Source organism: Balaenoptera acutorostrata, chromosome 9, assembly GCF_949987535.1.
Source record: "Balaenoptera acutorostrata chromosome 9, mBalAcu1.1, whole genome shotgun sequence".
NCBI classification, from domain to species: domain Eukaryota; kingdom Metazoa; phylum Chordata; class Mammalia; order Artiodactyla; family Balaenopteridae; genus Balaenoptera; species Balaenoptera acutorostrata.
This window is the reverse complement of record NC_080072.1, coordinates 30404098-30414189: the sequence shown is the minus strand read 5'-3', so window position 1 is coordinate 30414189 and position 10092 is coordinate 30404098. Positions and strand designations below refer to the sequence as shown.

Genomic DNA, 10092 nt, shown 5'->3' with positions numbered 1-10092 from the left:
TGTGGGGATAAAATTCACGTCAAGGGATTAGCACAATGCCTAACACATAGTAGGTGCTCAAATGTGGTAGCTATTTTTAAAAAGAAAGAAAGAAAAAAAAAGAGAGACCTTTGTTAAACAATAGAAAATTGTGCTCTAGGAATTAATCAGTCCAGTAAGTAGGATCTTTGATATGGTTGTTAGGCACTTATGAATCTATTTCCCTGTACGATTATCCAGGTTATGTTTCTGTTTTGACTGTGCCAAATGCCTTGCTTAATCCAGGTGAACATAAGCCACCTCTTTAGAAATTTTGTCCAAAGGAGAATGAAGCTAGTCTGACCTGACTCATCCTTTATAAACTCCTCCTAGCTCCTGCTCATCTCCACTTTCATTTCGAATGTTCGCACACCATTTCTTTTTTTTTTTTTCCTTTCCTTTTTGACTGTGCACATTGTTCTTTATTGATGATACATGAGCAGGTCGGGCTCCCTAATCCTCTCCCTCTTCTTCAGGAGCTCTGGGATGGAAACTGTTGAGGATGGGATATTCTCAGTGTGTTGGGGGATTGAGTTGGGGCAAGGACTCCTTAGGAACTGAGGGCTTCTTTCTTCCTTATCTTGTTTTCTCTGAGGCTGGTGGTCCAGGGATCTCTTACTCCTTGGAAGCCATATGGACCATAAAGCCCACCACCCTTTTGCTGTAGCCAAACCCATTGTCATAACAGGAAATGTGTTTGACAAAGCAGTCACTGAGGGCAATGCCAGCCCCAGCATCAAAGGTGAAAGTGGGCGTATCACTGTTAAAGTCGCAGGAGGCAGCCTGTCCTCAATGTAACCCAGGATGCCCTTTAGGGGGCCCTCTATTGCCTGCTTCACCACCTTTCTCAATGTCATCACATTTGGCGGCTTTCTCCAGACCACAGGTTAGATTTTTGACTCATTGGAGCTGGGATCTGAGATCTGGGAGGCCATGCCAGTGAGCTTCCAATTCAGCTCAGGGGTGACCTTGCCCATAGCCTTAGCAGTGCCCATAGAAGCAGGGATGATGGTCTTCTGGGCAGCCCCACAACCATCATACCACAGCTTCCCAGAGGAGCCATCTGCGATCTTCTGGGTGGCAGTGATGGCATAGACCGTGGCCATGAGTCCCTCCACGATGCCAAAGTCATCATGGATGACCTTGCCCAGAGGACCCAAGCAGTTGGTGGTAGAGGAGGCATTGCTGACAATCTTGAGGTTTTTGTCATACTTCTCATGATTTATGCCCAAACATGTGGACATCGGCAGAAGGGACAGAGATGAGGATGACCCTTTTGGCTCCATCCTTTCATAAGCCCCAACCTTGTCCAAGTTAGTGAAGACATCAGTGGATTCTACAACGTATGTAGCACCAGCATCACCCCATTTGATGTGGGTGGAAGCTTGCTCCTAGAAGATGAAGACGGGCCTTCCATTGATGACAAGCTTCCCATTCGCAGCCTGATTGTGGCATAACTTGCTATGGGTGGAATCATACTGGAGCCTGTAGACCATGTAGCTGAGGTCAGTGAAGGGGTCATTGATGTGCAATATCCATTTTGCCAGAGTTAAAAGCATCCTGGTGACCAGGCATCCAATGTGGACAAATCGATTTACTCTGACCTTTGTGACTGTCTCAGGAATGTGGCCGGTATTGCACAAGAAGATGCAACTGTCTGTCAAAGAGGAAAGAGCAGAGAGCCCCACTTCTTTAATAATTATCAAATTGTGCTTGAGATTCACCTGAGGCTTTAAGGTCTAAAGTTTGTATGTAGCTAATTACTGTCCTTTTTAAAAAATAAGAACCACTGTTTATTTGCAGCCTTGTGGCACCAAGACCGTCGAAAACAGCACAGTAATTTCAAACACAGGTTTTTTAGTAGCCTGAAATGTAGCCTCATTTAACTCAGCAGGTGCTTTCCTATAATTTGTCCAGCTACACATAATGGGAAGTTCCTCTTACCGATAATGTTCGTTATGCTTTTTTTTTCAGTCTGAAGATCATTCTCAACACATAAAAAATATGTATATATAAAAATATATGAATATATGTATATAATTTTATTAGTTCATAAAAGAAATAATTACGTGTCAAAATTTCAAGTTTACTTTATTACCCTTGCTCTGGAAATTGGCATCCGTGCATCTAGGTTATAAATGTTATTCCCTGCTTGCTCTCAATTGGTTTCATGAGTGAATCACTGGGCACCACCTACACTTTGTTCTCATGTCAGACCTGCAGTCTTCCATAATAGCAATCAGTCTCAGGGGTTTATCTGTGTACTTTTTTCCTTTCTCTTTCACATCCAATTTAATCATTTGATTATGCCAGATACAGTTTAGACAAATATATTCTTCCTTGCCCTTATGAAAGTCACTCTAACTGAGCTTGTCAAGTGAGACTTTACCTTAGAGGCACCTATATTCATACAAATTAAGATATGGTCAATAATTATAAAAAATTCCTGTTCATTAACAGTTCCTAATTTATTATTACTCCTTAAGATACTATTGTTTTTAAATGTTTTCATGTTTTTCATAACTGAATCACACATTTTTGCCTTACGTAGCAGTAAGTCAACAAGCCTTACCAAGTTAGTGGGGGGAGACATTGTCTGTCTCTGTCTAGGCTAGGTGCCTCAGACATCTCAGTAACAGAAGTATTTCATTGTGTAGGACACTTTGTTTATCAAATTAAATGCATATTAGAGAGCTAACTGGGAAAAAATAAAATTACAACCCCACAAAGCCATTAATTAAAGTTATCATAAGAAAGGATTATGATGACTTTCTCTTGCACATTAGACTGTGTGCTTTTGTTTTTGTTTTTTGTTTCTTTTCTTCCCTTATCCTTTCAGGTGGCCTGGAGTTCAGGATAATTGCAATTACCCTTATTTTTATGTTCTTTGTATCTTGTAACCACCGAACGTAGGTTCAGCTGCTCACTGCTCACATGCCAATAATTCTAGACACAAGTGTCTGTAGAAAAGAAAGGTGCTTTAATCAGAAAAGCTGGCAATCTGGGGAGACGGTGGACTTGTGTCCAGAGACCAGCTCCAAAGATTCTCCTCGGTCATGACAGTTTTTAAAGGGAAAAATGCGGGGGGAGGGGGCGGGGGGGGGGAGGGGAAGAATCTCATTGAATCATCAAGGCAGGAGATTGGGTTCTACATCTCCATTGAGTGCAGACTGGTTTTCTCTTCAGATGTTATCTTGCCTGAGTGATCTGCCTGCAGGATTGCTTAGGGGGGCTACTGGGGGGAGAGAACTAGTCTTCTTTTTATCTAGGAAAAGAATCAACAGGTTAGACAAGGCATGGTGTGCATTCAGGAGAGCATAAGTCGGGAGTTAGTTTCAATTGCTTAGTGATCTTATTCCTTAATTAGGTCCTTTTAAGGTTAGAGGGGAACAGAAATGGGCAAACAGGAAAGGGGCAAAAGAGCTGCTTTCATTGTAACCTCCTTTGCCCCTCTGCTTGCTTCCCGTCCTCCACAGCTTATAGGTGGAGGCAAGTATAATGCCACTCAGTGTCATTGCTTGGAAGTTTAAAATTTTGATACAATCAACTAAAGCATCAAATACAAAATACAAAGTATCAGCATGCATTATCTACCAGACTTATCTGCAGATTGGTTAGAAAGGAAAGAAAAAAAGAGAAGAAATATTTTCTAGGCATACTTCTTCCCTTCCAAAAATCTGAGTCTAGTTTTTCCGAGTGAAAGTGAATAGAGTCAATGCTAGGAAAGGTGGTACTTAATGTTTACCTCCCTTTCTTCCCAAATAGGGTTCACTGAATTCAGATTTAATTATTTTATTCTTACCTTTGGTAGTAAACAGATACTCTTTTGGTCCCATTTTCTGATTATTGCACCCTGATTTTTCCTTGAGAAAGTACTACTTTCCCATTCTCTCAGTTTATGGGATCCGGATGAACACTGCACACAGGAATGGCTTCCCTCTGCCTAGGAATGAACACTAATCCACGTTGGTCCATTTAGAGCTAGTACTGGGGGCTTCTGATAAAAAGAACAGAAAAGCAATGTTCTTTCTCATGCAGTTGCCAAGAGAGTATAATGCAAATTAAAAGCCTTGACATCTATTTTGCCAGCAAGAGGAAGTATGAAGGCTAAGAAAGAAGCCCACACAGAGCAAAGCATAGCCATGAGATGAAGAGAGCAAGTCTTAGTCTTGATAAGGACTTTTGAGTACCTGGATTCAGCTGCTCCTAAAGCCACTTATTTCTAAGAATCTTGAGCTACGTAATATATTAAAGGCCTGTTTTTGTTTAAACGTGTGGAGATGGAAGGTTTCCTATCTCTTACGAATGAAAGAATCTTGCCTCATACATAATTTTCCTCCCAAAACATCTCTTCATTTTCCTGAGCACTGAAAAACATATCATTTATCTGCTGTTTGTTTTTCCACCTTGTAAAAAAAAGTACACTTAGAGACCTGTTTGTCTGTATTGCCTCTTCTCATTAGCCTCATTCTCATGTCATGCTCATTTTTTGAAAATCTTATTACTGTATTCCCTGGGCCCTGAAAAGTGATTGGCCCAATACTAGTAAGCATTCCTCCACATTTCTCTGTTTCCTATATTGGAATTTTCCCACTCACATAGCCTTTAGCTCATCATGTAACTTCTCAAAGTTACTTATCTGATTTACCTATCCTTTCCTAGTTATATGTGAAATCCAGTCATTTTACTCTAACCTTTAAATTTAGTGTAAAAATAAAGGCCTTGTTAATTGAGAAGGAAATTGAAATTAATGTCTTTATTATGAGTGAAGGGGGACCTTAGAAGCTCAGTGTCTTAAATATCAAGAGTTGATTTCCTCACCTGCAAAGACTTTAGTGTCAGTATTTAAAATTTGTAGTTCATTAAAAATTAAATTTCAGAATACTAAAAGTATTACAGTTTATTCATGTATTTTTAAAAATTTAAATCTTATTTATCCAATTGTTAATAGCATAAAAGGGTCTTTATTTATTTATTTTTCTAATTCACTAATTCTCTTTTCTGAGACAAAAAATCAGGATACTTCTACTCATACTTCCCTTGGTACTATTCCTTCCCTCCTCCTTCTTCTCTTTCTCCCCCCCCCCCCTTCATCTGACTAGATTCTTTCAAACAGCCTACTTTACATTTGAATTGCAACACATACATTTTAAAAACTGATGGTAAAATAGCAGTATTTTTCCTATTCATTTCTTTTAATTTTCCGTAATTTGGATCTCAATGAGCTGTTATCATACACAAACAGCCTGGCCCCTTGAGATGTTCTGAGATGAAGATAATTTGTACACATTGTGATTGTTAATAGAGAATTTGTTGTACAACACATTCTTTACAATGCAGTAAAGATAATTATAATTGGGGGCACAAAATAAAACCTGCTTCAGCTAGGAAATTGCTCAGATACACGTTATTTTTATGCGTCTCCTGGGGAAAGGGCAGGCCATGTCAAGGACTTACATTTGATATTAAAATAACAAATTATCAAATGATAACACCTTCAGGGAAACATGCTTAACTACCTATTCAAATTACATTTTAAATATTTCTCTCCAAGTGAAAATGTATCACTTTTAATATCCTGAGGCTGTTTATCAGGTTGGTTAAAAGGGTGAGAAGCTATTAAGAAAAGCACATTTTTGAAAAGGACACATAATCTCTGCATTGTGTGTAAATTATGGTAGCAAACCAAGTCCAGAAGCATATACATGGAAGGAATAAAGAAGAAAAAATAGTTATGATGAATAGGGAGGAAAATGAAGTGAAAGTGTGACAAAGCATCTTTTTTTAAATTGTGGGAAATGTCCTTGGTGAGAAGACTGAATTTGGAGAGGAATCCAGAGAAAAGAGAAATGCCAGGCATGTTGTCTTTCTTTTCAACCAATGTAAAGGATACTGTTGTGAGCCACACTGGTCCCTCTTCAGGACTGAAGGAATTATGCCACCAGTTGCTGGGAGTATGACTGCTGACAGCTCTTAACTGCGAACCCTCTCCAGAAATCGCCCTAGGCTAGAGAGAGCTGCCTCTGATGGAACAGCCTGTATCCCATGACTGGTTGGTCCCTGAGGCCAGAGGTCCGGACTCCTTGATGCAGGGAGAGCTAACTCTGGAGGGCTTTCCCAGCTTCCCTGTGGGGACAGCTGCAACATTTGCTGAAAATGAATCAACTTCTCTCTGCCCAACTCTGCTTCCTTCCTGTCCCTTGCCCTCCCCAGGTGCGGATCCTGAGGACCTCAAATAAACTTCTTGCATGTTAATCTCCAACTCAGGGCTTCCCAGGAAGCCCAATCTGCCACAACATATGCAATTATTTCTCTGGTTGCTATTGTTTATTGAGTAAATATTATGCATTAAGCACAATGTATGCACTTTACATGGATTATTTATTTTGATTCTCATGGATTCCAAGCCATTGGAGTTAGCTATGGAATGGTAATGGTGGTCTCATGGAATATGCCTGCTCAATGGCCCAGATTTGAGTATTGTCAACCAAGGAAGCTGTCATTTCTTTGTTTAAACCCATCACTCTTAGATTAATATATAACATCTGGTTTTTTGTTCCTAACCACTCCTCTGTCTAATTTCCTACCACTCCTACCTTGCTTTGTGTGATGATCCACACACTCTACCTTTCTTCAGTTCCTATAACTCAGCAAACCCCTTGCAACATCATGGCCTTTGAAGATGCCATTCTGTTGACAAAGGATACTGTTTTACCGAATGTTTCTACCCCATTTGTCAATTCAACTACCATTTATCATTCACTGTTCCTCTAAATTTCATTTTTCTCAGAAAACATCCTCTGAAATACAGATTAGTCAAATTTGACTAATATATAAACCCTCTTAGCAGCCAGGCCTTCTTTGGGGCACTTGTCTCAGTTGTAACTGAATGATTCCATGCATATTTTTCTGTGAAGTAGGTACATACTTAAAGGGAAGGTTGATGGGGTATAAAGACATGTGCAGTGAGTTACATGAGGTCAAGGACCACTATCTCTCTTATTTACCACTGTGACTTCAATACCAAGCTCTGGACTTGGCATTTATTAGATATGTGTAGAAATGACAGAAATTTATTTCTCTGCCTTTTTTTTCCTCTGCTTGCATATTTTTTTTAATTAATTAATTTATTTTATTTATGGCTGTGTTGGGTCTTTGTTTCTCTGCGAGGGCTTTCTGTAGTTGTGGCAAGCCGGGGCCACTCTTCATCGCGGTGCGCAGGCCTCTCACTATCGCGGCCTCTCTTGTTGCGGAGCACAGGCTCAGTAATTGTGGCTCACGGGCCCAGGCGCTCCGCGGCATGTGGGATCTTCCCAGACCAGGGTTCGAACCCCTGTCCCCTGCATCGGCAGGCAGACTCTCAACCACTGCGCCACCAAGGAAGCCCACTGCTTGCATTTTTAACCATAATGTTTTTCTCCCCTTTCCTTGCTAAGATGAACACACATATACATACGGACATGTGTGTATATGTAGGTGTGTGTGTGTGTTTGTTGGTATAAAATCTTCAGACTCAGTTTCAAATTAACTTTTTGTCTTAGAATAAACACTCCCTTTAAGCTGACTTTATATATTCCTGTTTTGATATGAAAAATAGAGACTCTATATCCAAGATTTCAGGATATGCCTCACAGCTTCCTCTAGTTACGTGAGTATGTTGCCATTTCCAAAGTCTTTGAACAATTAGATTTAATCACTTATTTCTACTATACACAATGCTACAATACACAAGAGCTTATACCTATAAAACAAACTATTTTTGTATTTTCAATTGACTTTATTTCCTAGGATAGACCAAAGAAATGCTTGTAAGAGATGAGTAAGTCCTTTCTGGATTGAAAAATTTTTAAAAACTTAAAGTCCTTAAACAACTTAAAGTGATAATGGATCTTTAATTTCTTTAAATATTTTGATTTCTCTGAGTTCCCAGTTGGTTTTGAAGACTCAGGTACAAGTAAAAATATTATCAACCTAGAAAGTGAGTGTGGCTAGTTGGGTTTGGTTTTCTTCAGTCTTTCAGGAAATGACAAAATGTTCAACCTTTTGAGAGAATTTAACTTTATGTTCCTATATTCAATGCTGACACTGCTAAGAATGAATCATTAAATGTGAGATGAAGGCTAAATGGAAAAAATGTTTAACCAACTGTCCTTTCCCAGTGCTACATTTATAAAAAACTATATTTTGGATATACAGAATACATTTCAATGGCTAGGATATAAGAGGACCAAAAAAGATATTTGTCAATTTTTGAAATTCATTTATAAAAGCATTTTGCATACTTATAGAACCAAATTTTGATGACTGGAATGGTATGTAGAGGGGATAGGAAGGGGAGGTTCTTCATTAGTTAATTGAATGAAAGATTTCTTATAAAGTGCAATAATGGTGCTCATTACATACTTCAAGAAGAGGAATTGAATTCAACATGGAAGGAAAAAAGCTAATTCATCCTGTTTGTAAATCCAAAGCTTTGTAAAGCTTTGGTTGCATGAAATAATAACCTTACTTACATAGAATTCAACTAAAAGAGGCTTTCAGTTAACCAGATTTATGTTCCCAGAGTTTTACTTTGGAGAAAAATAAAGAACCCAAAGACCAACCAATTAAATAAATATGTGTATGGTTCATGTTGTTGATTGATAGTTTAATCCTAAGGTGTAGATCTATACTACCAAAAGCATATTTATATATTTTATGCTAGACAATGAGGAATGCCACTTGGGGCGATTTAATTTTTGAAGAAATGTTTTTGAGTGCCTAAGATATGCCAGATGTTGAGATAATCACTTTGGATTAAATGGTAAACTAAAATAGATATTATCTTTGTCCTCATAGAGTTAAAATCTAGTGAAGGACATAAGCATGGGAAAAACTTATTTTTAAAAATTAGGTAAATCAAGACTCAGGTAAGTACTATATGGAAAGTTATGTGATGCTTTAAGAGTGTGTAATAGACCTAATTAGGAAGGTGAAAGAAAGCTTTCCCAACAAAGGAGCAGTTGGAAAAGGAGATGAAGAATGATGCAATTATTAGTTTAAGAAAAAAGAGAAGAATTTCTTAAGAGATGAGCTTTAGGAAATTCCCTAGCGGTCCAGTGGTTAGGACTCTTCGCTTTCACTGCCCCCAGGGCCTGGGTTTGATCCCTGGTTAGGGAACTAAGAAAAAAATACACATGACTGGAAATATGATAACTTTTAAAGTGGTAGAAATATTCCCATCCAAAGAGTTTCATTTCATTATTCTTTGAACAAATATTGTCTAGTTGTAGCAAGAAATCATCTAGATTATAGGAATGTGATGATGAACAAGAGAAAGTTCCTCACCTTGAGGAGCTTCATATCTGGTAACCCAAGACAAGTGAACCAATAAAGAAATAATTTCATATATTAATAAACTCGGTATAGAAAATAAACTTAGGTAAAGGCTAGAGAGTGAATGTGACAGGAGGTAATTCTTTAGAGATCCATGAGGAATAGTTAGCATAAGGAGGAATACGAGGAGGGTAAACAAGGTGTGAGCAATAATTGTAAGGTCCCTGCACCAGACACTTCATTCTGAAAGGCCAGGGTGCTTGGAACTTGGTGTGGATATAGAAGAGAATGCAAGTTGATGAGGATCTTGGAGTCACAGACAGAATTAAATTTGTACAAGGCCTTCTTGACTGTGGTCAAGAGTTTGGGTTTTATTCATATCAAAGACTTTGGAAGGATTTATGCAAGAAAAAAGAATTAGTAGGCCCTAGAAGTAATTTGGCCATGAATTGATGGTAACATCAATGACAGTGGTAGTGAGAGAGAGAAGTCACCATATTCAATTAAATCCTCACATGTCTTTCGCCTTAACACTTGCCCACCCATCTATACATTCTTACATTGTAATGTTGAGTGCTTACTCTGTACCTCGCAAGAAGCACTACCCTTTAGGGACACAAAGATGAAAAAGATAAACTATGTCCCCACCTTACTGAAACTTCTAAATAGGAACAAATAGACTGGAAAAAAATACGTAAACAAAAAAATCCTACAGATTATGATAAAGGAAATAAAACAGCTCCTGGGATAGAAAGTATA

The 10092-nt window shown here is 38.5% G+C and overlaps 1 pseudogene; it reads right to left on the bottom strand.

Annotated features, from left to right (window-relative positions):
- Positions 1 to 633: 633 nt before the first annotated feature.
- LOC103020231 (glyceraldehyde-3-phosphate dehydrogenase-like) lies at positions 634 to 1569 on the bottom strand (annotated as a pseudogene).
- Positions 1570 to 10092: the final 8523 nt, after the last annotated feature.